This window comes from Poecile atricapillus, chromosome W (assembly GCF_030490865.1).
Source record: "Poecile atricapillus isolate bPoeAtr1 chromosome W, bPoeAtr1.hap1, whole genome shotgun sequence".
Lineage (NCBI taxonomy): Eukaryota > Metazoa > Chordata > Aves > Passeriformes > Paridae > Poecile > Poecile atricapillus.
The window spans coordinates 85429086-85457061 of record NC_081288.1 but is presented as its reverse complement, the minus strand read 5'-3'; the positions used below and the strand labels follow the sequence as shown (position 1 = coordinate 85457061).

General features: G+C 44.8%; 1 protein-coding gene and 3 long non-coding RNA genes across 4 annotated transcripts in view; 1 reads left to right on the top strand and 3 right to left on the bottom strand.

The window, feature by feature from the left end:
* LOC131592523 (uncharacterized) overlaps positions 1–26389 on the top strand; it is a 101696-nt gene extending 75307 nt beyond the window's left edge. Inside the window, exon 3 of the long non-coding RNA XR_009280643.1 lies at positions 26227–26389. This is a non-coding gene — a long non-coding RNA (uncharacterized LOC131592523). The remainder of the gene's footprint in view (positions 1–26226) is intronic.
* Positions 1–27976, bottom strand: part of LOC131592520 (uncharacterized) — a 189138-nt gene that overhangs the window by 57236 nt on the left and 103926 nt on the right. The window lies entirely within an intron of this gene.
* Positions 1–27976, bottom strand: part of LOC131592503 (arrestin domain-containing protein 3-like) — a 44784-nt gene that overhangs the window by 11015 nt on the left and 5793 nt on the right. The window lies entirely within an intron of this gene.
* Positions 895–17137, bottom strand: LOC131592517 (uncharacterized). The gene is made up of 2 exons (XR_009280637.1): positions 16890–17137; positions 895–4146 (listed from the first exon to the last, which is right to left on the bottom strand). It is a non-coding gene; the product is annotated as an uncharacterized LOC131592517 (long non-coding RNA).

Genomic DNA, 27976 nt, shown 5'->3' with positions numbered 1-27976 from the left:
TTGATTGCATCTATAATTGTGCCTGTATGCATCTAAGGGCTAATGACACATTATTTTGGGCAATATTTAGTGCTTTTATTATTAGCTTGTGGTCTTGGTCCCCAGCCTCTTTCCACCTTGGTAATATTTTAGAAACTTCCCATTGGTTAGTTCCTAGTGCTAATAAAGAGGATTGTAGGGGCTGTTTTAGTTTTGTCAAATCACTTGTTGCAGCAGCTAATTTATTCATTAATATTTCTGAATCAATTACATTTAATACTCCTAACCCTGTTCCTAATATTCCAGTTAAGTCTCTTCTCATTCTGCTCCTGAAGTGTACCTGCTTTTGTAACCATGTTGCCCAGCCCTCAGATGATGTCTTTAGGAAAGAGGAGCAGGCTGGCTGAATCTCAGAGATGTTAGTTTGCATTAGTTATTCAATACGCTTGAGAGACCACTCTGGATTAAATAACAGTTGTTGTTGTCCTCTATTCTTTATTACATATGGACCAACTTCATAAATTTTAGGTTCAATCTTAGGTTTAACTTTAGGTGGTGTGGTCTGAGCTTGGGTTACAGTTGATTTGGTCGTTGCAATAGGCACAGCTTTCATTCTAAATTTGAATGTTAGCCCTTTATCACCACGACCCTAGAGGCAGACCACATCCACTGTTTGTACTAATGTAAAATTATACCAACAATCCAATTTACTTAAACAGTCACAAACTTTCCAGTGCTTGACCATAGGAGAAGCTGAAACACTAATTTGAACTGCCTTTTCATAGTTAGTCTCATTAATCATTCGGCATCCTACCTTGATTACTTCTTGTCATGTTTTTAAACCAGTAACTAAAAAAATTACTTATTTCTTGCTGTGAGATATGGATTAGAACAAGAGCAAAACAGGCTTAAAACTTAAAAGGAATAAAGACAGTTTATTAACAAACTACAAGAATAATAACACCAGAATAAACTTCCAGAAAACCCTTTTATCTCTCACTACATGACCATTTCTTTGTACACATGATAACATAGAGACAAAAAAAACTTTAGAACTTTGGTGGTCAAAAACAGTCCCAATTCTTGCTAGAGTCTTTTCATCAGTCTTTGTAGAGAAACAGAAGTCTCCTTCTGCCAATCTATGGAGTTTCTCACAAGAAAACTATTTTTGTTATAGTTTTCTATTTTTCTAATGCCAGCTGCCTGGAAATCTGTCATCAGAGTTCACTCCTCCCATTTCACATCACTCCGAGGTGTGTATGGGCCATGAGTTTAGGGATGTCATTTTAAGGATGAGTTATTCAAAGGCAGAAGTCCTCTTCATCTGTCTCTGTGAGCCTTCCTGGAAAACAGTTTTCTCTTTGCCCCCCAAGGCTTCAAAATCTTCACTCTACCCATTTCCAGCAACTCACAGTATCACAATTACTCTCTCTTTTCTCAAAAGCCCACACTTTGAACACTCTATTCCTCCCATACTCTAGTCATGAATTAAAGGAGTCTTTTTAAACTACTATTGTCCATCTCCATAGCTTTAACAGAAAGATATTTCATCTGTAAAGCATCTCCTTATTCCCTCTTTCTTATTTAAACTTAACTCTTTTCCTCACTGTTTTTGGTGGTTCGATGATGTCTTCTTCATGTTGATTGTCTCTCTTTCTCTGTCTTTCTGGGAAAAAGGAGTAATCTGTACGTTTATCCAAGTAGTAAAAGAATTAAAAGCTTTAGAAAAGCTGCAAGAGTTCATGGTGTCAGGTTTCAGTCCAGCAGCAGAAACTGAAAACCAAACCAGGCTGCCAGCTCTGCTTTCCTTTCCTCCCCCCCCCTTCCCTCTCGTCCTCTGCGGCCTTCTCCGGCCGAGGGAGGGGGGGGGGGGGAATGGAGGAGGCTATTACAGAGCCTTGTTACCTTCTCAAAAGCCGGAAACAAAAGAGGACAAGAGACCTCTGACTGTACATCTTAAGGGGGTGTTTACAAGTTGACTTAACTTTTTAATGGTCAAGCTTGCTGTCAATTTTAGAAATGACTGATAATTGGTCAGGAGGAAAAACTCCCATCAGCCACCAGTAGCTTCAACTTCCTTAACTCTCAAAGCTGTCTTAAAGGTAAAGCTACCCCATGACACTTCTCCGATAGTCCCTTGAAGGGTCCATAACTTTTGTTTTTGCCATTCTCGCTTTTTATATATCTGGTTTTCATGCATAACTACAGTTGATAGGTTTAAATCTCTTATATCAGAGTGTTTTCTCATTAATCCAGTGGATTGAATGAAAGCTTGGGACCAAGGCCATTCAGCATTTTTCTGGCTAGAGGTGCTTTCCAATTCTTGAATTACACTTGTGGCTACAAGTAAAACAAACAGACTGACTTTATTGACTAGGTTTTTGCAAGCTAAATCATGGAATGCTCCCAACTGCAATGTACTCATTTTGCTCGAGTAAGTTTTAGTTTCAGTTCATTGTCACCCAGTGTTACTTTCCAAGGGGCTTCTGGAGCCTTCTTCACTCGAGAATGGTGAATCCAGGCGCTCTGTTCCTTGATCTTAACTGCAGTGAAGGTGGTGAGGATCACTTGGAACGGTCTTTCCCACTGTGGTTCCAAAGTTTTTTCTGTAAGAGACTTAACATACACATGATCTCCAGGCTCTATGTCATGCACTGGCCCATCCAGCCCTCTGCTCCGGGTTCAAGCCACATGTTTCTCAATTGCTCTGAGCTGCTTGCCTAAGGCTATCATATAGGCAGTCAACCTCTTGTCTCTCACTTGGGTAGACAATCCCTTTTGCACACCATATGGTCTCCCATAAAGCATTTCAAAGTGACTTAGTTTTTCTTTGGCTCTGGGCTTGGTTCGGATCCGCATCAATGCCAGTGGGAGAGATTGGGGCCAAGGTAAATTAGCATCTTGTCCCAGTCTCACAATTTGCTGTTTAATTAAATGATTCATTTTTTCTACTTGGCCACTTGACTGGGGGCGATAAGGGGTATGGAGCTCCCAATCTATCCCCAAATGTCGACTGATTTGTTGTACTATTTTTGAGATAAAATGTGGCCCCCTATCTGAAGCTATTGTGGCTGGAACCCCGAAGCATGGTATTACCTCTTGTAGCAATACCTTTGTTACCTCCTGGGCTATGGCAGTTCTGGTGGGAAAAGCCTCTGGCCACCCTGAAAAGGTATCTGTTAAAACTAGCAAATATCGATAGCCCCCCTTTTCTTGGGAGTTCTGAAAAGTCAATTTGCCATTGTTGTCCAGGCCCATGGCCTTTTCCAATTTGACCTAGTTTTGGTTTGAGGGTATTCTTGGGTTTAGTCTGGAGGCAAATGTCACACTGCCGAGTTACCTGAATGACAGTAGAGTATAAATTTCTGGCAGTAATCTTTTCAATTACATAGCTATACAGGGCATCTATTCCCCAGTGGGTTTTCTGGTGCTCTTCTCTTACGAGTGACCATAACAAATGAGAAGGGATGACTATTGTCCCTTCTGCAGTAATAGCCCATCCCTGTTGGTTATATTTTCCCCCTTGATCTTGAATTAGTTTTCTATCTTTTCTAGTATATACTGGCTTACCTTCAAGGGAGACCTGTCCATCAGGAATTAAGACTCCCTCAATTGTTATCTCACCTTTTGCTGCTTCTTTTGCCTCTCTGTCCACCAGCTCGTTCCCTTCCTCCAATTCTGAGCTCACCTTCTGGTGTGCCTTAATGTGCATAATTGCTACCTGCTCAGGTAGCTGGACTGCTTCCAGTAGCCCAAATATCTCCTGCGCATGTTTGATGTTTTTCCCTTGTGAGTTTAACAGTCCTCTTTCTTTCCAGATGGCCCCATGTGCATGTACAACCCCAAATGCATATCTTGAGTCTGTATAGATGTTTATTTTCCTTCGCTTTGCAATCTCCAGGGCACGGGTTAGAGCGATGATCTCTGCCTTTTGTGCAGAGGTATCTGTTGGCAAGGGTCCAGATTCTATTACCTCTTTGCAGGTGGCAACTGCATACCCGGCGTGTCGCTTTCCATTGATGATGTAGCTGCTCCCATCAGTGAACCAAATTTCTTCATCATCCAGTGGGGTGTCTTTCAGGTCTGGGCGGCTGGAGTAGGAAGCTTCGATGGTCTCCAGGCAGTTGTGGTGCACCGGCTCTTATTGATTCCCACTGAGAAAAGAAGCTGGGTTGATAATGTTAGTTACAACTATCTCTACATCATCTTGTTGTACCATGATGGCTTGGTATTTCAGGAACCTTTGTGGGGAAAGCCAGTGCCCTCCCTTTACTTCTAGGACTGCAGACACTGTGTGAGACTGTGGTAATGCATATTTCTGGGTGTTTCCTAGTTTCTGTATGGACCTTCTAAGCAGCTGTGACGTGTTTTTCCCCTCCCCTCCCTGTCCCTGAAACATGATCCCATTGGTTGGTCTTATATGTCCCCCCGCCCCTCTCCCGAGGTTTGAAAAAGCCCGGGAAGGAGAAACCCAGCCTCTTTTTCCCCTGGAATCCAGCCAGAATAAACATCCTCCGGTACTCCGGGGGGAAAAGCAGCTTCCTTTTGAGTCTTTTTCTTGGTCTCGAAGGACCTCCTGAACCCCTCATTCGACAGAGCTGGCCAGGATTACGTCGAGGGGCTAAGGAAGGGTTTCCTTCAGGTGGCGACCACCGGTGGGGCTTTAGATCCCCTCGGGAAGGCTGGAAAACACCCCACTGGTGTTTTAACAAGCCCAGGTACTGTCACCTACCCTGCAGATTTTACTGACAGGGATCAGGTTGGGAGCTCGGTGAGTACACGAGTCAGCCTGGACCGAGAACCTTTTTTTTCTTTTTTCTTCGACCACCACGCGTCCTTCAGGATACAGGTACTGGGGGGAGTGTGGGGAGTGCGGGAGATCCGGTGGTTGTTGTGGGGTTTTGCGAAGCACGGTGGTTTGTGTGGTCCTTTCCCCGGTATCGGGACCGGGCGAGTCCACGTGGCACTACACGTGGTGTGGGGGCGGTGCACCGGCGGCGCGTCCCGGGCTCCGTGGTGGTTTTTTAAACCCTGACCACAGTTTGGATCTTTTCTGCTTTTTCGGAGGTAAAAAAGGTTAGACCAGCCTGTGTAGTAAAGCCTTAAGATTGGCCATGGGTACTCTTTTGTCTGCACAGGAAAGGAATAAATATTCCCTTATTAAGAATATTTTAAAGGCTGGAAATATCAATTTCTCAAAAAATAAGCTGAGGAAATTAGTAAAATGGGTTTTTTTGCATTTTCCGGATTTTAATGTTGATTCTCTTACTGACTGGGAAAAGGTTGGGCATACACTCACAGTGCAAATTGAACTGGGGGAGGAAACAGCTGGCAAATACCTCCCACTTTTCCTTTTAATTCGGAAAGCCATTCTACAGAGGCAAAAGCCTCCAGCTCCCTCTCCCCCTCCTCTTCCCTCAGCCCCCCCGTCAGAGGGTTTGTCTGAAGCATTGCAGGCAGGCAAAGACTCCCCGTGCCCATCCCCCCCCGCAGAAAACCCCGAAAAACATAGCTTAAAATCCTCCTTGCAAGGGGGGGAGGGGTCATCTGAACTTACTCAAGAGCACATGGCTGAGAGCCAAAATGGCGCCGGCCACGTGCTACTTAGCCACATGGTAAAACCCCCTGTGTATTCCCTTTCTCCTACCCATGACCCCTCCCACCCACCGGTTTCCACCCATAACCCTCATCAAAATCCCTTTGCTCCCTCTGATGTTCCACCCTGCTCCACCTCCCAGCCCTGCTTGGCCCCACCCTATGACCCTGCCCCCCGAGGCTGTAACCCTATCCCCTATCCCTCCGGCCCCTGTCCCGTGGGGAGGAGAGGCGGGGAGAGAGAGAGTTACACCCAGTGCTCCTGCAGAGGGGCAGGGGGAGGGGTGTCCCTGCCATGCCCCCCGATGGGGGGATGCCAGCCTGCCGGGCCGGGAGTGGTGAGGCACCGACCCTCTCCCGGCTCCAGCGGGGGTGGGGCTGAGTCCCTCCACAAGCCCGATGAGGGAATGGGACCCCCGAGACCCGGCGTAATGGGGGGCGGAACCCCGGGATGCGGCGGGGGGGGATCCGGACCCCCGGGACCCGACGTGAGGGGGGGCCGCCCCATGCCCGGCTCCTGTGGGGAAACAAGCACCCCGGAACCCGGCGTAGGGGGGGGCAGAAACCCGGAACCCGAGTGGGGGGTGAGGGGCGGAACCCCTCCCAATTCCCACGGTCCGGGGGGCGGGGCCGAGACCGAGCAGAAAAGTGAGGTTGCCTCACCACATTCCAAATGCAGGTGTGGTTGTGCTAATGCAATCTGCCCTGATGGCCCTGGGGGACGCCCCGGGGGATGGGAGGGTGGATCCCCTCTGCCTGCTACCCCTGTAGAGCCATGTGGTGCCCCTGGGGGATGGGGAAATGCGAGCCTTCCCAATACCCAGGCAAGGCAAACCCCTCCCCCCTGCCGGTTCAATACAACTCCTGGGAATGGGGAACTAAGTGATTGGGACTCAGCTTTTTTCCCTACTGCTGCTCCAGTAACTTTTACTGGAACAAGACCTCAAAATCGTACTTACAAACCATTTTCATACCAAGACAAAAAAGAAATCTGCAAAGTACAAAGAGAATTTGGTCGTAATAGTGAAATATTTAAAAGCATTGTTAAAACAACACTAACCTCAAATGATTTGGTTCCTACAGATATTAAAGATCTTTTTAGGTGTTTGCTTACACCATCTGAATTTCATTTATGGGAAAACACATGGAAACGATTTCTAAAAAACATATTAGTAGAATTATTAAAAACTAATAACCAAAATGCAGATTTATTGAATAACCCTATTACTTTAGAGCATTTATGTGGTGAAGGCACATGGGAAAAACCTGAGGACCAAACTAGGGCATTGCCAAAAGCTGTGATAGATAAAATCACTACAGCTGCTGAAAAGGCTTTCACTCAGCTCCCTACAGCTGACAGTAAGGGCAGTTATATTAATATAAAACAAATGCCTTCAGAAGGATTCCTGCAATTCTTAGACCGATTAAGAGAACAAGTGTCCCGTCAGGTAGAAGACCCTGTAGTACAGGCAGAGTTAGTCAAAGAACTTGCTCAGAGAAATGCTAATGAATCCTGTCGTAGAATTATTCTAGGCTTGCCTATGGATCCCCCTCCAACCCTTGCACAGATGTCAGCAGCCTGTGCAAGGAAAGCAGAGATGTTTTCGCAGGAAAAAAGACCTCCCTGGACCACCCCAAGACCTGTTGCTGTGGTTTCATCTGAGACAAGGAGTGAACAGATGACGTCTGACCAGCAGCAGCGAATTTGTTTTCACTGCAGAAAACCAGGACATTTCGCGAAAAACTGTCCTTTAAAACAACAGAAACACACGAATACCAGCTTGCCAAAAAACGTGCATCACAGCGCTTATCCATTCAGCGCGCAGACATAAATGAAGTGGAAACAAATCTCTGTCCTTTAATAAAAAGGGGGGAGGGGGGTGAAAAACTGCAAAAATATAATTGTGAAAAACGTTTGCCTAATAAGGTCTGGCAACCGCAAAAGCAATTCAGACTTGTAACTTCTAAAGCTTTTTGTTTCAGATCTGACCGCTGGACTGTCATTGGAGTAGATTTGCAGGATAATTCACAAGACCTGCCTGGACTGGATAGTAGGTATTTTGTTATTGGAGACACAGCACACACACCAATAGAGATTGAGGTGGCTCCCATGACAATTATGGGAGACCTAACACATCTCATTCTCTTAGCTAGGTGCCCTCAACCACCTTTCTATATAGACAAAGGGCAGGTAATAGCCCAGGTGATCCCTGTTCCAGCAGAAGTCCCAGTAGATGACAAAGCACCAGGAGTCTACTGGGCAGAAGTAGTGGGTGAAGATAAGCCCATTATGGGGTGTAATTTAACACATAAATCAGAACATCTCCATGTAGAAGGGTTAATTGACACTGGGGCGGATGTGACCATCATACCGGAGAAGGTGTGGCCCTCACATTGGGAATTACAACCGGTGGCAGGAAAAATACAGGGTGTTGGAGGAATGAAACTGGCAAAAGTTGCTAAAGATATCGTCCAGATCGAAGGTCCGGACGGTAGAATAGCTAGTGTCCGACCTTTTGTAATTGACTACAAGTGCCCCTTGTGGGGGAGAGATACCATGTCACAATGGGGGGTCGAATTAACAATTCCTGAGACACCTCAGGATTTTTGATAGAGGCCACTGCAGAGCGTCCGGTCCAAAAGTTATCTTGGCTAGATAATGATCCAATTTGGGTGAACCAGTGGCCTCTCAGCAAACAAAAACTTGGGACGCTAGAAAAATTAGTGGAAGAAGAATTGGCTAAAGGACACATAGTAGAAACAACCAGCCCTTGGAATTCCCCGGTGTTTGTAATAAAAAAGCCAGGGAATGATAAATGGCGTCTCCTTCAAGATTTAAGAGAAATAAACAAAAAAATACAAGATATGGGATCTCTCCAACCAGGAATGCCATCTCCCACCATGCTACCACAAAATTGGCCACTAGCAGTACTTGATATTAAAGATTGTTTTTTTCAAATTCCCCTGCACCCAGAGGACGCACCAAGGTTTGCCTTTTCCATTCCTACAATTAACAGGGAAGCTCCAATGAAACGGTACCACTGGACAGTATTACCTCAGGGGATGAAAGCCAGCCCCTTCATCTGCCAGTGGTATGTGGGGTCATTGCTGTCCTCAGTGCGTGCTGAAAAGAGAGAAGCTATCATTTTGCATTACATGGATGATATTTTAATTTCCTGTCCCAATAACAACATACTGAAAGATACCCTTGACCTAGTGGTTAAAGTTTTAACCTCTGCTGGATTTCAGTTGCAGGAAGACAAAGTTCAAAGGATGCCACCTTGGAAATACCTGGGCCTGGAAATTACTGCACGGACTGTTGTTCCACAAAAATTGGAAATTATTGGTAATCCTAAAACTCTAGCAGATCTTCATTCTCTATGTGGGTCACTAAACTGGGTCAGACCATGGCTAGGTCTCACAAATGAGGACCTGAGTCCCCTACTCAATTTATTGAAAGGGGAGAGAGAGTTACTGTCTCCCAGGGAGCTGACTCCAGAAGCAAAAACTGTAATTGAAAAGGCACAAAAGGCCTTGACAGAAAGACAGGCACACCGCTTCAAACCTGAGCTGCCTTTCAAATTTATTGTCCTGGGGAAGTTACCACACCTACATGGGTTAATATTCCAATGGGCTGAGGGGCAGAGAGATGCACTCTTAATCATAGAGTGGGTCTTCCTCTCTCATCAAAGGCCCAAAACTATCACCAAGCCACAAGAGCTGATAGCTCAGCTGATTCAAAAGGCCAGGATAAGACTGCGAGAACTAGCAGGTTGTGACTTTATGTGTATTCACCTTCCAGTCAGGCTCTCTGGAGAAGGCAAACACTCCCCTGAGAGACTGACCAAAGAGATGTTTGAGCATCTGCTGCAGAGCAATGCTAACCTCCAGTTAGCTCTGGATAGCTATAGTGGGCAAATTTCAGTTCATGCACCATCACACAAATTGTTTCATGAGGAATTCCATCTCATTCCTCGTGAGAAAAGGAGCTGAAGGCCACTCAAAGCGCTCACAGTGTTCACTGATGCATCTGGGACATCCCACAAGTCGGTGATGACTTGGAGAAATCCACAGACTCAGCTTTGGGAAGCTGATGTTGAGTTTGTAGAGGGGTCACCCCAGATAGCTGAACTGGCTGCGGTCGTGAGAGCCTTTGAGAAATTTTCAGAACCAATTAATTTAGTTACTGACTCAGCCTACGTAGCAGGAGTGGTGTCCAGAGTGGAACAGGCAGTTCTCAAGGACATTGAGAACGAACATCTCTTTAGATTGCTTTCAAAACTGATTTACTTGGTCTCGAATAGAGAACAACCTTTCTATGTAATGCATATAAGGGCGCATACCCCGTTGCCAGGTGAAATCGCTGAGGGGAACCGGAAAGCTGATTCCCTTGCTGCCCCAGCGGAAAAGGTACGTCTCCCTGATGTGTTTCAGCAGGCAAAAATAAGTCACCAGCAATACCATCAAAATGTGCCAGGACTGATTCGTCAGTTCCAGCTGACACGGGATCAGGCTAAAGCCATCGTGGCTATCTGTCCCAATTGTCAGCTCCAGGCAGTGCCATCATTAGGCATCGGAGTTAATCGCCGAGGCCTTGGAAGCTGTGAGGTGTGGCAAACAAATATCACTCACATCCCCAGTTTTGGCCACCTTAAGTATGTACATGTGAGTATTGATACATACTCAGGAGCGGTGTATGCCTCTGCTCACGCAGGAGAAAAGTCTGTGCATGCTAAACAACATTTAGTACAGGCCTTTTCTGTATTAGGAATCCCTAAAGAAATTAAAACAGATAATGGCCCAGCGTATAAATCCAAGGAGTTCCTGGAATTTGTCCAGCAGTGGGGAGTGGAACATAAAACGGGCATCCCCCACTCCCCCACAGGTCAGGCTGTAATCGAGCGTACCCACCAGACGCTCAAACAAGTTCTAGCCAGGCAAGGCAGTGAAGCAGTGTGGATGCCTCCACAACAGAAACTCTGTAAAGCTCTGTTTACTATTAACTTCCTAAATTGCTCATTTGAAAACATGAATCCTCCTGTAACTCGGCATTTTAACAATGGTGGTCAGTTTAAATTGTCACAACATCCACCGGTTTTAATCAGAGACCCTGAAACTTGGGAAACCAAGGGTCCCTATGAACTTGTCACCTGGGGGCGTGGTTACGCGTGTGTATCCACCCCCACAGGCCCCCGATGGATTCCTCAGAAATTTGTAAAACCTTTTGTTCCAAAGAATCCAGCACCAGCAAGAAAAAAGGAGAAGCAAGTGGCTGTTGCTTCCAAGAGAAGACGCCGCTGAGGAGAGCAAGAAGAAACCTCTCTAGCCTCTGACCTGCATACTGTAACTGTAAATATGTTTTAAAAATGTCTGTTTCCTTTTTTTTAGAAATAATTTACCTCTTACTCAAATCCATGATGAGCCTTAACCCTGCTGTCATCCTGCTCGCACTGAGCAGCCTGACAGCAGCCTGGATCGTCCCACAGCCACGCCAGAACATCTGGGTGACCCTGGCACAAACGCTCCAACAGGAAAACATATGCCTATCGACAGCAGCAGCAAAAAAATCCTATGTCTACCTGCCTGGTAGGAATTCCTTTGCAAGATAATGAATTCACACACAGCTTTGGTACACTGACTCCTGAAGCAGATAATAAACTACACAGCAGTCATGTAGAAGCAGAATTAATAAACCCAGTAGAAGAGTGGCTACCCCATTTTCCTAAGGCAACCCAGGAACCCCAGGAGTTAGAGCTACTGGGTTCCTCCCCAGCATCCTACTGTGTGCACTTTAGGGTCAGTCCTCCAACTCATAAAGAAACATTCTACCATATAGTACAACATCGGGAGGAGTTCACAGCAAAAAGGTGGTGCCGTGTACTAAGCTACATCAAAGTGCACTCCTTGGCTCATACACAACCCAAAAGCCTCCCCAAAGGACTGTTCCTCATTTGTGGGGACCGTGCATGGGCAGGAATTCCATCCCGTCTCCTCGGAGGGCCGTGTACCATAGGGCGTCTATCACTGTTAGCGCCCAATCAAACATTAATTGGCGAGTGGACCCATAAAACCAATTTGACCAAAAAAATTCAAAAGAGAAGTGCTACAAAATTAGATGAAAATTGTGACTCAGAAATTTTCCATTGGTCAAAATCAAAAAGAATTGCTGCATCCATTTTCCTTCCTTGGGTGGCTGCAGCCAAAGCCCTAGGTGAATTGGGACACCTAGAGTGCTGGGTAGTAAAACAAGCAAATTTAACATCTAATGCCATAAGTGCCCTCCTAGAAGATGAAGAAATTACCAGGCAGGCGACACTTCAAAACCGTGCTGCAATAGACTTTCTCCTATTGCTCCACGGGCACGAGTGCCAGGAGTTCGAGGGTCTCTGCTGCATGGATCTGACATCAAAAGCTCCTAACATCCACGCCACGCTCCGAGAGATGAAAAGCATGATCGGACAAGTCAAGCAAGAAGCAGATGACTGGTTTAATGGACTGTTTAAAAACTGGGGACTCTCGGGGTGGTGGGCTTCAGTCGTGAAAACCATTCTGTCACTGCTAGTCATTGTTTTGCTAACAGTGCTAGTGTTTGGAGTGCTGAGCAAAATACTGTACAGAAGCATAGTTAAACTAGTGTCAGCTACCTCAGATGTCAACCATATAGAGTTGGCAGACCAGAGTAACCCCCACCAGCCTGCAAATGGAGATTGGTGGGCCACTTCAAGTCAGTAAGACGTATAAGCTCATTACGTTTCATTTAATTACATATATCAAAGTAGGGGCAGATGTGGTAATGCATATTTCTGGGTGTTTCCTAGTTTCTGTATGGACCTTCTAAGCAGCTGTGACGTGTTTTTCCCCTCCCCTCCCTGTCCCTGAAACATGATCCCATTGGTTGGTCTTATATGTCCCCCCGCCCCTCTCCCGAGGTTTGAAAAAGCCCGGGAAGGAGAAACCCGGCCTCTTTTTCCCCTGGAATCCAGCCAGAATAAACATCCTCCGGTATTCCGGGGGGAAAAGCAGCTTCCTTTTGGGTCTTTTTCTTGGTCTCGAAGGACCTCCTGAACCCCTCATTCGACAGAGCTGGCCAGGATTACGTCGAGGGGCTAAGGAAGGGTTTCCTTCATGAGACACCAATGCAGTCATTTTCTGGCCCAGGGTGAATTTGCGTGCTTCTTGAATATTCAGCACCACTGCAGCAACAGCTCTAAGGCATCCTGGCCATCCCTTGGCTGTTGAATCTAGTTGTTTGGAGAAGTAAGCAACTGCTCTTTGGTACGGACCCAGGTCCTGGGCCAGTATTTGTGGATGCTAACTCTGAAGCAGGCAGCAAAGTGCCTGTAGAATTGCAGGCCACATAGCTTTCTCAGTCTTGCCTGAGAAAGTGGCCTGGGAAGTTTTAAGGAGGATTTAAAACAATCCTCAGAGACAGAAAACAGCCTTGCAGGTGTTGTTTCTCTGTCCCTTGTTTTCTTTGCAAGAGAAAGTCAGGGGGTGGTGTGCCCCACTGACCAATGATGGTGATGTAGTAGTTTGCTAACCAATAAGAGTTTCCTTTCTGTACTTTCCACGTATCGGTCTATAAAACAGACCTGAAGTAATAAACTACAAGAAATTCTCCTGATTGACTCCTAGAGAGTCTGTGTCGTCTCTTCCCAGCCGTTCCTAATAGAGCGACAAGTATTCCCAGGGCAATTCCTTGCTTCTCATGGGAAAACAGGAAGAACGGTTTACTTACATCCGGGAGTCCAAGCGCTGGAGCCGACATTAGGGCATTCTTCAGCTGGTGGAAGGCTTGTGTGGCCTCTTTTGTCTACTGGAGGTCTCTGTTCCCGCTTGTAATGAGTGCATACAGAAGTTTCACAAGCAACCCGTAGCTGTGTATCCATAGTCTGCACCATCCTGTCATTCTTAAGAATGTTCGCAGCTCCTTTACTGTTTGAGGTTTTGGGGTTTGGCATATCGCTTCTTTGCGATCTTGCCCTAGAGTCTGCTGTATAGCACTTATCTCATAACCCAGATAAATTACCTTTGGCTTCACTACCTGGGCCTTTTTCTTTGATACCCTGTATCCCTGAAGTCCCAGAAAGTTTAGCAGGCTTACAGTCTAGACTATGCATGCCTCTTTCATCTGGGTGGCAATGAGGATGTCATCCATGTACTGCAATATCTTTCCTTCTTTTGGGGGAGCCTCCCAGGATTCCAGATCCTTGGCAAGTTGCTCTCCAAATAGAGTAGGAGAGTTTTTAAATCCTTGAGGCAACACAGTCCAGCTGAGCTGGGATTTGCGCCCACTTTTGGGGTTTTCCCATTCAAATGCAAAAATTTTCTGGCTGTCCTCATGGATAGGGAGGCAAAAGAAGGCATCTTTCAAGTCTAAAACAGTAAACCAAGTTAGCTCGGGTGTCAGGCACGTTAGTGGAGTGTATGGATTTGCGACTACAGAATAGAGATCCTCAGTTATTTTGTTGACAGCCCTTAGACCTTGGACTATCCGATATGACCCATCAGGTTTTCGGACTGGCAAAATGGGAGTATTGAACTCAAATGGGCACTCTTTTAACAAGCCTAACTGCAAAAAGTTTTCAATTATGGGACTAATTCCTTCCCTATCTTCTCTTTTCAGGGGATACTGTTTAATTCTAACTGGTTGTCTTCCTTCCTTGAGTTTGATTAATATTGGAAATGCATTTTTCGCTCAATCTGGTACATCGGAGGCCCACACTCCAGGAAATACTTGATGTATTATTTCTTCACTAATTTCCCCCTGTGTGGACGGCTGTCAACATTAAACTCAATGCCTCTATGTACTGTTCATCATTTACCTCCAGAATAACCTCTCCATTTTTAAAATTTAATGGTTACTTGTAATTGTTCTAACAAGTCTCTACCCAACAGATGTCTCGGGGATCTGGGCAGATATAGGAATTTATGAATACCCCATTGCTTTCCAAGCTTATACTTTAATGGCTTGCAAAAATATGCTTTTTCAGGTTGACCAGTTGCTCCTATTACTATAACATAATCCTTCCCCACAGGTGCCAAAGTCTTATTCAAGGCTGAATATGTTGCCCCCGTGTCAACCAGAAATTCCACCTCTTTCCCTTTTTCTCCCAGTTTCAATTTTATAACCAGTGGATCTTCTCGGGTGAGATCTACCGGTCCTCTTCAATCTTCATATGCAATCATTTTCTCTTTTCCCCGGTCTCCCTTTTCCTGGAAGCCACCCCGTCTCCGCTCTGGGCACTGATTTTTCCAGTGACTATATTTCTTACAGATCGCACACTGGTCTCTGCCCAGTCGGGACGGGCCTTGTCTATATGATCCCTGTCCACGTTTTCCTCTCTCTCCCTCACTTACAACAGCTACAAACTTCCTCATTCCTTGTTTATATCCTTCTTCTCGGTTACTAAAAACTCTCCACGCCTAATCCAACAAAGTCTCTAAGTTCCTCCCATCTGCCCCCTGAAGCTTTTGGAGTTTATGCCTTATGTCACCCGTAGACTGCCCCAGGAATAAATTAACTAACTGCTGTATCCCTACTTCAGACCCAGGGTCCAGTGATGTGTGACAGCGCATGGCATCTTTTAATTTTTTGAGGAATTTGGATGGAGACTCAGAGGGCCCCTGCTTGATTGCATATAAGGCTGACCAATTTATAGTTTTGGGAATGGCTCTTTCCATCCCCTTTGCGATCCACTCCTGATAGCTTTCTAGTTTTTTTAATTCTGCTAATCTGTTTGGATCTCACTGTGGGTTTTGGAGTGGGAAATAATCTTTCACATCCAATTGTTGGGTTTTATAATAATCTTCTGCCAGATCCCCTGCCGTTTTTAAAATTAATTGTTTTTTTGTCTCGGTCAGTGCATCCAATAATAATTGCATATCACTCCAGTCTGGATTGTGCTGTTTTATTATATAACGCAGACATTTAGCTGTGTTAACTGGATCATTGCAGTAATTTTTAGCAACCTTTTCCCATGCCTCCAAATCGATTGTGGAGAAAGGAACTTTAACCAATACCACTCCTCCCTCTGGTGCCACTGCCTCACACAGAGGTGCTTATAATATGTGTGTCTGTTGTCTAGTGCAGTGTGCAACCGGAGGGGTGCCTACATACCCAGAGTCCACATCCTCATCCTCCTCCCTTTCTGGTCTTATGCGGGGAGGCTTAAGCAAATCGTCTGCCAGATCTTGTTCTTGGGCCACAGTCTGATAAACCTTATCTGATTTTGTGTATCTTTGCCCTATGCTACATGCTGAACAACACCGCTTAAGCCTCCCCCTCTTAGTCTTATTCTCCTTCTCCAGGGCAAATACCAGAGGGTCAGAGGGAGCCCTGATCCCACAGTCCCTCTGCCATTCAGGGTGATTTTGAAGGGAGAAAAACATATCAGTCTATGTTACCTCTGCCCATTTCCCTTCCCTCCTGAGAAAGAGCGTGAGTTGCAATAGCGTGTTATAGTCCAAAGTTCCACTAGGTGGCCACTTCACTCCCTCATCCAATTTATATAGTGGCCACCAGTCCTTACAGAATTTGATTAAATCCTTCTTGTTCTCAGTTCCTCCATGTCCAGCAATATTTTTCCAGTGTGCAAGAATACAACCTAGCGGACTTGCTTTAGGGATTTCTTTACTTTCTCCAGTGCCCATTGTTTCCCTTTCTTGTCCTGTCCCATTTCCACCCAAACTTTTCCTCACACAATTCCACTGCCTCTTCCCATTATTCTTCTCACACACAATTGCAATTAGTGGGCACCCAAAGTGACTTTTCACACACAAACTTCAAAGTTTTCACTTTGCACGTGGAGCATATGCCCTGATGGTTATTAAAGCAACAATACCAGTGTCTACCCACGGTTAAAACAAATATTAACCACTTTGCACTCAAGCACAACACTCTTCATTTACACTTGGGTTTGCTCCACACTGACCCCAGTCGCTTCGCCTTTTTCCGGCTGCCTCAGTCGCCCAAGGTTGAAACCGTGGATAGAGCTCCACACTCGCTCCGCACCTCTGGTGCGTCTCACTCGCTCATTCACACACCAAACACACTCAGTGACTCAACGTGTTCGGACTTAGCATTCACACAAAACAAGGGTTCGCTCGACTCACCCCCAGAGTCGCTAGCGGGCTGCTCTATCAGCTCAGTGAGAACCCCCCTCATCGGCCGTGCTATCGGCCAGGATCAATCCCTTTTCCTCTGTCTCCGGCCCCTCCTGGCTGGGTGCTTGCAAGCCCACTGGGACTGTGCTGTACGACAGACGTCTCTGTTCGGTTTACCAGCAGCCCTTCCCTTGATATTTAATTCATACCTTTATATGCAGGCTGGCAGGTTGTTGTCTGTCCCCACGGTGAGCGAACAGAGGCTCGGGGTCCCTCCCGGGAAAGTCCTGGGGGCGCGCCAGGGAATCTGTTCCTCAGCCGCTACCGCAGCCAGACAGAGATCTTCCTGCCTGGCTTGCCAAAATGATGTGCAGAATAACGGGACTCTATAACTAGCAGAGTAGTTATAAGAGCAGGTATGAATTTATTCAGCACTGAGGTGCATGGGGATATCTCCTCCAAGAAGTATGCACACCTTTTTGATTGGGTTTTCCCTTTTTATCTTTTACAGACTAGGTTTAGACGATATGCCTAATACATATTCATTTCCTAACCCCGCCTATCCTCACTTCATATTACAATTAGCTCCATGCCCCTTTCAGTCCTTTGGCCACCTTTTGGGACTTCCTTCCCAAATCCATTCCCTCCGGCTTAGGGTTTGAGGAATTTCCTTTATCCCGTGGTGCCTTTGTCTTTTCATCCTGTTTGTGTATTCCAGCTCCTTATCTCATTTTGCAGTCTGACCCTTTTTCCTGTTGTTGTGGATCAGGGTGTCAGGGTATGGTTTTTGTCAGACACTCCTTTTAGTCAAGCATTTCTTTCTAATTCTTAATTTCTCTGCTTCAGTTTGTCTTTACAAACAAGCTGTGGGTCTGCTGATAAGATGAAACTCTCACTGAGAGATAACAGAAACAATGGGATGGATTCCACTGAAAGATGAAAGAGACACTAAGAAAACACCACAAATTCCACAAGAGTTAAGAATTAAGAAGGGGATTATGCATTGGAGGGGTGAGGGGGGGGGTGTGTCCAGGTATCAGGCGTTCCAGGAAGCCTGTACCTTGCAAGTACCTCAGCCTATGGGGAAAGAGAGAAGGGACATGCGGCTGGAAAATTATGATAAAAAGGGGGCTGCGCCCTCCAAAAGTTTGAGAGACCCCAGGAGAATGCCCCATGGCCTCTCCCTTTATTCAAATAAAGTAACAGGACTCCTATGTCTCTTTTTTGGACATAAACCTCTCGTGTTTGTGGATTAATTTTCCTGACACACTGAAACAGAAAATTAGGAATCATTTATAAAAAATTGCCTTGTGTAAAAGAAGGGGCTAAAAAACCCACGTGAAATGCTGACTGCTCCTATAAGAGCAGGAAGAGAATCGAGACTGCAGGATGAGATAAGGAGTTGGAATACGTAAACAGGATGCAAGCATAAATGTGCCATAGGATGAGGGGGTTCCTTGGATTCTTTTGGAATCTTCTAAGCCAGAAGAAATGGAAAGAGGGGGGTCAAAAGAAGTGAAGGGAGCATGCGCAAGAACACAAGGTGAAAAGTTCAGCTGAAGGAAAATTGCTGACTTCAGCCCCAAAGACCCCCAGAAGACCACCAGAGTGACCAACAAGGAGCAGTGAGCAGCTGCAAATAGGCATGGAACTAATTTTAATACGAAGCAGGGACAGGCACGGTTAGAAAAAATGAATATGTATTAGGCGTAATGTGTAATCCTACTTTGTAGAGAATAAAAAGGGAGAAACAAGTCTCCAAGGTGTGCGTGCCTTTGGAGGAGATATCCCCCATGCACCTCAGTGCTGAATAAATTCATACCTACTCTTATAACTACTCTGTGAGTTATAGAGTTTTTCTATCCGCATATCACAGAGAATGAAAAGATAATCAGCAAAACCACCCTGCATTCCCAGATTATTTTATCCACATGAAGACAGTGGTGACCAGAGCTCCAAGGGAGGAATTTATTGAACCTCTGTTATCAGGGAGTGTGAGACTCAACGGAGCCAAGATTAATCTATTGGGGGGAGGGGGGAGTTGAAACTAAACAGAGGAATAGTTAAATTTAAGAGGAATGTTTGAATCATGCATAAGAATCTATGAATATGCAAGAATTGGTGTTTTTAAGGGACAATCCTTTGTTAGTAAGATGTGATCTTGGCTGAATGCAGAGGCACCCGGCCGTATTTGTTCATTTTGCTTTATTTCTGTCTCCTAATTGTCTTTTTTGATTAAACTTTTTTAATTATACCAAAAAAGTTTACCTCGTTTTTCACACTCTCATTCCAGTAATGATGCAATTGATCATGTTTGGAATTAGTATGTTGTTGGGGTTTAGGATTTTTCCCTTTGTTCCTTTTTCTTAGGGAATTTTCTGCCATTTTGTTTCTAAGAACTATTAATGACCCGTCCTTAAAGAGAGACAAAAGAAGTAACCACAGAGATGGGGGAGGAGTGCAGCTGGCTTTACTATCGTACCTGAGGGGGCATTCTCCTGGAAAGGGCAGAGATATCGTGAGATTTGGGCTGGGGAAAGGGGCTGGATGCAGCTACTAGCTCTCACTTGCCCTCTCGGCGTCAGAGTAGGACGATTGAGTTGCAGCTTACTGGGGGGGTGGGGGGGGGAGGGTGGAGGAGAATTTGCTGCCACCGCCGGAGCCCAGCCCCGTCCTGGTTTTTCTGGTGCGGGTGAGCCTTTGCTCACGAGAGCAGCCACTGAACTGGGACCTTATTAACACCCTACCTCACTAAAAAAAGGGGACTCTCACCATCTGCTCGGGTACCTCAGGGGAAACCCCGGGATCCCAAGCCCTTTCCCCCTCCCAGGGAGCCTCTCCCTGCTGTGTTCGGGAGCTGGGCTGCCACTGCCTGGCCCACGCCGTTTCTTTGCCACTGCTCCGGGTCTTTTGCTACACTGTAGCCCTGCACCCCCTGCCTGCCGGGACGCCACGCGGCTCCAGCTACAGCTGAGCGGTTTCTGATACATCTCGTCTACCACTCGGGGATTTTGCTTGTCCCTGCTTATGGATGCTAACTCTGAAACAGAGTGCCTGTAGAAATCACAGGCCGCATAGCTTCTCAGTCTTGCCTGAGAAAGCTGCCTGGGAAAACATGAGGAGGAATCAAAACAATCCTCAGAGACAGAAAACAGCCTTGCAGGTGTTGTTTTTCTGTTCCTTGTTTTCTTTGCAGGAGGAGGTCGGGGCGGTGGTGTGCCCCACTGATCAATGATGGTGATGTAGTAGTTTGCTAACCAATAAGAGTTTCCTTTCTGTACTTTCCACGGATCGCTCTATAAAAAAAGACCTGAAGCAATAAACTGGGAGATATTCTCCTGTTCGACTCCAAGAGAGCCTGTGTCGTTCTTCCCAGCCGTTCCTAATAGAGCGACACCTGCTGTTTCAGCTTGCTGCTTCCAAGGTCCATGCTACAGCTCCTTTTGCTCTCCAGAGGGGCACAAGGATTGGCTGCCCCTGGGGGTTTTTAAAGGAAGCCCCTTTTCCATCCCTTTTGCCGGCTGTGCCCGCCATTGTCCACGTGCAGAGAGATGACTGAACTCGCGCCACAGAGTCCCCTGCAGCCGCGGGGGAATCATCACACCTGCCCTGCCCAGCTGCGGAGCCACCAGCGCCCTTGCCGGCTGTGACCATAACTACACCAAAGGAGAAGGTGCCTGACAGCCGAGAGAAGGCTCTTACTGGGTTTCTGGTTTTGTTTGTTGTTGCTGCCGTTGTTGTTATTTGTTCGCCTTGTTATACATATACATACACATACTAGTAAAGAACTGTTATTACTTTTCCCATATCTTTGCCTAAAAGCCCCTTAGTTTCAAAGTTATAATAATTCAGAGGGAAGGGGGTCATATTCTCCATTCCAAGGGAAGTTCCTGTCTTCCGTGGTAGACACCTGTCTTTCAAACCAAGACAGATGTAGAATTGTATTTTTAATGTATCATAATAAGCATAACTTATTTGCACCATTTCCATATCTCAGAAAAAGGTAATGTTAAAGTTGGGGAAATATATCATCTCCGATTCATTCAACGGTAGTTTTATAGAAGTTTTAAGAATCAATTAAATAACTGTGTAAGAAAAGTGCCAGAAGAATACACATCTCCTTCAGAGGCCATTTTCAAGTGTAGAATAAAGCATGCCCTTTTAAGGTCAAATTAAGGCCACCAAGAAAAATTAGCATTAGTCCCATCCCATTATTATTTTCGACATTGTATTCTGTAAATAACTGTTGTCTCAGTTTTGGAAGACAAGTGTCTGCTAGGGAGGACAGGAGCCTCCCCTGGAATGAAAATGTAGACCCCCCTCCCTCCGAATTATTATAATTCTGAAATCAAGGGCTCTCAGGCAGAGATCCTGGGACAGGAATAACAGTTCTTTACTAGTATGTATAACGAGGCACACAAACAACAATAACTACAGCGTTAGCAACAAAACAGAACCAGGGACCCCGTGACAGCCTTCTCGACCGAGACAGGAAAGGATGGAGGAGAGAGAAGCTTTGCTTCACAAACCCCCTCGGACGGGCAGTCCCGGTGCTCCTGCAGAGCTCTGAGGAACACTTAGCTGGAACAGCAGGGATGAGCTGAGATCCTGGGCCGGTGGCTGAGGTGTATCAGCAGCTCTGCGGCAGTGGCTGGCACTGCCGCACGTCCCGGCAGGACAGGGGGTGCGAGGCCCAGCAACGAAGAGGGAAGAAGGAGAAGAAGAAGCAGCAGCTCCGTCTGGGTGATGGCGAAATTCCCTTCTCTCCATAGCAACAGCTCTCTGCCCCAAAGTGTCCTTCTCTGAAGCTGAAGAAGCCTGCCAAACTGTCCCCGCCCTCCCCTTTTCCTGCCCCCTTCCCCCCTGGACCCAGCCGAACTCTTTGTGTTTCTCAAGTACCCACCAAGTACCCGGCGTCAGGTTTTCCCCCCTCAACTAATGGGTAAAAATTCCACAGGAAAGCCAGAACTAAAAGAAGGACACACCTAACCCCCAACAACTGTGTATTATTTACTTGGCTGGTATCTCAGTGTTTTAACTATAAATAAATGCTCTTGTAGTTTGTTTTGCCTTAAGTACAGTAGTTAAATATTTCAATGTAGAGTTCTGAAGAGAGAGCTTTTGAGCATCATCTAATTTTCCTTTACACTGATGAGTTCATCTTGATATACATACACACATATAAAAAACATAAAGACTTCTACTCTGAACACTGAAAGACAAAGTCTTTTTGGCAAGCTGTAAAGGGGAAAAAAAATGCGGACAGGGACATCAAACCTTTCAGCATTACCCTTTTATCCTCTTCTCCCTTCTCCTCCTTCTTCCCCCCCCCCCCCCCATCTTAAAATGAAGGACATAAGATTTTTATATTCCAGTCATGACCAGTTAACTCTAACTTGTCTTTTCCTAACACTGTCATCCTTTAATCTCCAGGAAGAATTTTTATATTGCGCTATGTTTGAAATGCATCATAATAAAAGATAAGCTTACAGGCAAAGATTCCTTCCCTAAATTCTATATCAACAAATACTAGTTGTGCTATTACTTTACCAGAAAGAATCATTTTGCTAAAAGTTTGACATCTCTATTTGCACATCTGAAATGTTTACTTTATTTCTTAATAACACAAATGAAAGGATTTTCTAATCAGCCTTCAATGTTTCATCCTGCTGCAGTATCCGTTAAGAAAAAGAAAAGCTAAAAAACCTCTTATTTAGCTCAAATGCAGTTAAGCCTGCCACATCTGTTTCAGTCTGAGCCTGAACAGCTAACCTGTTATTGTCATGAATAAAATCGCCCAAGAAATCCACCCCGGTTAAAATACTGTGTTTAGTTATGAACGGTTAATGTTCTTATCCCATTTGTAAACCTTGTACCCCTTGTTTACTCCGATGGTTATTAGTAATGTTAATTACTTACCGGTTTCTGAAGTGTTTTAAAGGTTCTTATGAGACATTCCTGTACCCTTTCCCTTACTTCCTTGCTACTATGTAACAAAGCTGCTCCCATGGGGGCTGGGTCAGACTAACAAAAGCTACCCATTAGAAAGGTATGCCACAGACCGGGGCAACTCCCATGGACACTATGCCACACTAAAACAAAGAAACTCCCAGGAAGCTGTGCAACCAAGTAATATGCAAACTAAGGCATGCAGGACACCAAAACAACAAGCTAACAGAGGAAAAAAAGGAAAAGGAAACATAGTCTAGCAAGCTATGATAAAAGACCATCTCCCTGTTATAAATTATATTGCGATATTGACTTTCGCAGGTATTGAGATTAATATTATATGCTAAATACTTTTTAGCTATGTATGTACTTTTTTTCTTGCTAACAAGTTTTAAGCTTAAAAGAATTTCCTAGGTACAAAGCAAGGAAACCCCAGAGGGCAAATCTTTTTACTGCCGCTGAAAATTATTTTGTCTCTCTTTTCACAATATGAAATGCTGATCATCTCTCTGATGATTGCTAAAGAGTTATTGTGATGGTGTGTTTAGCTAAAGATCAGGCTCAGAACTGCCATGATTTCTTGTTCTTTTGAATTTGCCAAGAGTGCACATGTCTCTAGAAGTGCTTGTGTTGTTTTGTAGCTGTGCTTATTACAGAAGCAGAAGTGGACCCAGTTAAAAGATTAGAATTAGGATTGTTGGTGTTTTGAATTGAGAAGAGAATTGTGGAGACTCTAAACTTGGTCTATTTTAATAAGTACATGTGTTAATTTAGAGATGAGTCTTATTCTGTGAAAGAAGAGTTTGAAAACAATTGTAAGACTGGTTCTTGCTATAGATTGTTCATAGTATATAAGCTGCGAGTATTGTTGAAACATAAAGGTATTGTCAGAAACTTGTCAATGTATCTAAATGCCTGTAAGAATAAAAGACCTGATCATATCTTGTCATGAGAAAAGTTACACTAGAGATTATTCACATTAAGCAGCTGTGTGAGGACAGACTCCTTTGTACTTGTAGAAGAAAATTTAGAGAAGAATGATGTCTGTGTCTTCATTTCTAGCTTGACTGAAGATCTGTTCAAGGGAGTGGAAATGGTAACTGCAGGTTTGTTTTAGTTGGTAAAGGTAGCTGGCTAGTTGACTGGTCTCTCCGGCCTTTCTGCGGAGGTCATCTGCTCTGCATTGATGTGAGCTGTGTCTAGCGCCTTTGATGGCTTTGGGGAGGGTCCCCAAAAGGAGGTGTTGGAATTTGTAGTTGATTCTGAGGCAGAGTAATTTGTGTAGTGGAGATTCTGGAGGGATGTGGAGTAAAGAGTGGCGAGATGATAGTGGCAGAGAGAGAGAGAGAGGTTTGCGATCCCTTTCATTAGAGTTGTAGAGATTTTTAGAAAGAGAGCGAGAAGTGTCTTGTTGGCTCCGAGAGTGAGCACTGGCTTGTGGGGAGAAAAACTTTCAAGCGCGATTAGAGGTGAGAATTGTGCCCGAAATGGGGGATGTTAGGAGCATCTGGAGCGCTGGGTTAGGAGTTGCTAGGTTTAGGTGTTGTTTTATTGCTTTTATGTAAAGCGGCTGCAGCAGGACCCGGTCCCTGGAAGTGGCGAACAGCGGGGCCCAGAGCGGTGGTTCCTGGTCCTCTCCCACCCAATGTGAAGGGTGCAGAGCGTGGTTCGTGAGGGGCGCTGCTGGAGCGGGACCCGCCGTGCCTGTGCCGGGGTCTTGAGGGGTGCGGGGCTGCCGGCAGCGCTCGCCGGCCCAGCAGCGGCGCTGGGTGCCGTTTGCTGCTGAGGAGCAAGCTGGCCCAGCAGAGGAGCCCCAGACCAGAGCGCTGTGGACTCCGGGCTCTGCCCCTCGGCTGTGGTGGGAGCTGAGTGTGTTTGAAAATGCCAGTCCTGTGTGTGAAGGGACGGCACAGCGGGGAGAGAGGGGACACGGGCTTTGCCCCAGGGTCGGCACGCAAGTGACAGCCTATGGGCCCCTCCCTGCAGAGTGAACTGCTCAAACAGCCTGCTCGGCCCAGAGTTGCGGCAGCAGGGGTGGGGGAGAGAGATAGCCTGAAAAACTGCTGTGAATGGGAAAGAAGGAACGGAACAAAAGCTGAGAAACAGACCGGTGGATGATGAGACCAAAGCAAAAGTAGTCTCGCTTGCTAGGTTCTGAAAACCTCATCAAGGTGTTTAATTTCTTGAAATAGGATCTCTTTTTCTCTTATTTTTTCTTCCCTTTCTTTCTTTTACTCTTGTTGTTAAAAAGAAGGGGTTTGTTCTAAGAAACCGATAAAAGAAGTTTGTGAAGCTAAACAAGTAAATATTAACCAAAGGGTAAAAAGGTAATAAATGTAATTTATTTGAAGTTAAAACCAACCTAGCCTTTCTTGTTTAACTAATTTGAACGCGCAGAAAGATTGGCTCCTAGGTTTACTGTTAAATTTCGTTTAACCCAAGAATTTTAAAGAATACTGATGGAAAATTTTGATGTGATGTTTTCACTCTCCCTGTGTTATTAAGAAATCGTTTTCAGGTACTACTGAAAGAGTGAAGTTGGATTCACACCAATAAGATCAAAAGACCTGAGGACTGGACTATAACACCCAAACCGAGTGATACCAACTGGACTCTTGGATAGAGACCGGCGGTAATGAACTGAGACAATCCAAATAATCCAAGGCATGAGCTAAGAATCACGCCTGAGAAGTAAGACCAAGCCTGTATCAGTAGTTTCAAGTCCTGCCTGGACAAGTTCTGAGACACTTTCAATATCCACCTTGGGGAGGAAAACTCCCACTCCAAACAGGAGGATTGGGGCTGTGTTGATTGGGAGATCCTCATATATTTTTGCTTTTGCCTGTGATGTGTATAAAGGAGGGGAGAAAACCACAACTTCCATCAGTGCCACATCATATACCTTGTCTAAATCATCCCAATACGAGACATGCTACCTGGATTAAATATAAGTGTTGAAATTAGAGAAAAATAGGTATTGTGGTTCACAAAGTTAAGCCTCTCATTGCAGGAAGTGTTGTGTGCCAAATCTATTAAGAATAACTTAAATGATAACTTTTTTTTACAGATGGGAAATTACTAGTGCGTGTTGAGTGGGAAATACCTGAGGAACGGTGAGAAACTGCTGTTAAAAGGTGTCAAAAGAAATTTGCTTGGAAATAACAAAAGAGGAAGTGACAAGGAAATAGGGGGCAAGACCAGACTGACCACTACAACTCGCCACCGAGAAGAATATAAAACACCTGCTGTGAGCTGCAACCTCATAGGCAGGATTGGTGGGGGTGTAAGCCATACTGGACCCCTATTATTCCTTCTTCTGTCACTTATCCTTTTCCCTTTTGGGACACCAGCAAAGCCATGTTACAAATGCTATCGAAAGCTTTACATGGAAAGACACTGGGGTTTCTTTCTTATTACCCACACCAGTATCAATAGTCACTGCTATAACCCATCCAAGTTAAGTACCTGTATGCATAAAAGGAAAAATATTAGACCACAGAAAATCTAGGAACAAGTAGTAACAGATTAGAAAACAACTGCCCAAAAGGAGAAAAAGATGGATTTGCTTCACAGTTGTTGCCAGGAGAAATAAGCAAGATTTGGTAAGAGAGCAAATGGTAAGTGAAAAGATAAAGCCAACACAGCAACCTAGACCTGTATTAACCTCATGTCAGGACCTGTAAGCAAAGCTCAAACAGCAATTAAATGGAGAAAATTTCTTCATGAAGTGAGAAATACTCCTGGTAAAAAGTATAAAGTTGGTAATAAAAATTTTACATAGTAAGTTCTAGAGAAACCAACTCTGTATTAGACCCAAAGGAAAGTAAAAGAAAAAATGTGTATATGGTAATAGAACCAGATTCTCCCAGTGTAATAGTACAGGGAAAAATCCTTACTCTGGAATCCCAGAAATAGCCAAATTTTGGGGAAATATAAATCAACAGAAAAATGACTATTAGAAAGCACCAGATGTCTTATTTTGGGATATGTGAGAAAAGGGCATACCCAAAGCTCCCTTCGCAATGGAAGGGGAGTTGTACTCTGGGAATGATTCAACCAGGATTTTTCCTTTTATCAGGACGAGACAGAAATCAATTGGGGGTGTTGGTTTTTGAGGACCTAGAAAGAAATAAAAGGAAATGGTTTGGAGCACCTGAAAAATGGGGAGATGAGAAATGGCCCCTGAACGCATATTGGAAACATTCTTGGGCACAAGATGGAAGTTGGGGATATCGAACCCCAATTTTTGCATTATGAAACTCCAAGCTGTTGTAGAAATCATAACCAATGAAACAGCTGGAGCTATGGAATTAATAGCCAGTCAGTGATGCAAAGCCACAGCTGAAATATATCAAAATAAGCTGGCTTTAGACTATTTATTGGCTAAAAGAGGGGGTGTTCTGTGAGAAAATTAATACATAAGATTGTTGTTTTCAATGACAATAAAAATGCCGTTCTAGATATCGCCAAGGATATCAGAAAAATGGCCCATGTGCCAGTCCAAAAATGAAAATCAGTAATGACCACTAACTGGTGGGATAATGTATCGGGGATAGAGTAGTAGAAAAAGCTAAATTTCTTCCCCTTGTAGCAGTGCTACAGCTGGTTTAATATTTCTTCCTTGTTTAATCCCCTGTTTAATTTGGCTAATCACCAAAGTAGTGCAAGGCATGCAAATAGTAGAAATGCCTACAGACTCAAAATTGGCTACATCTGGAACGGCACAAAAAAATCATTGTATTAAGAAAACAAAATAATGTGAAAGATCCGTTGGAAGAAGCTAAATTGATTTGTGAAAAAAAAAATGAACGAGTGCTAGAAGCTAGAAAACAAGAATTATTGCTCAAGCCAAATGATTTATAAAAAAAGAAGAGGAGGGGTTTGTTATAAATTATATTGTGATATTGGCTTTCGCAGGTATTAAGATGAATATTGTATGCTAAATACTTTTTAGCTATGTATGTACTTTTTTTCTTGCTAACAAGTTTTAAGCTTAAAAGAATTTCCTAGGTACAAAGCAAGGAAACCCCAGAGGGCAAAGACAGTGGGGCCCAAGCTGCTTATCAAGAGAACAATAGAGCCCAAACTGTTATCAGCAGAAGATATGAAGCCCAGCTGCCCTCAGAGGAAGGATGAGGGGCCCGGACTGTTATCAATACTGACCATTTGCAGAAGAAAGGAAACCAGACTCAAAATAATGGTGGTCAGCAAAAATAATGATGACCAGCAGAAATAATGATTGTCAGCAAAAATAAAATCTATACATATCATGTTCTAAATAGGTGGAACCAGGGAGGGGACATGCTTTGAATATGCATTAAACCTTCACAGCAGGAGGGGATAAAAA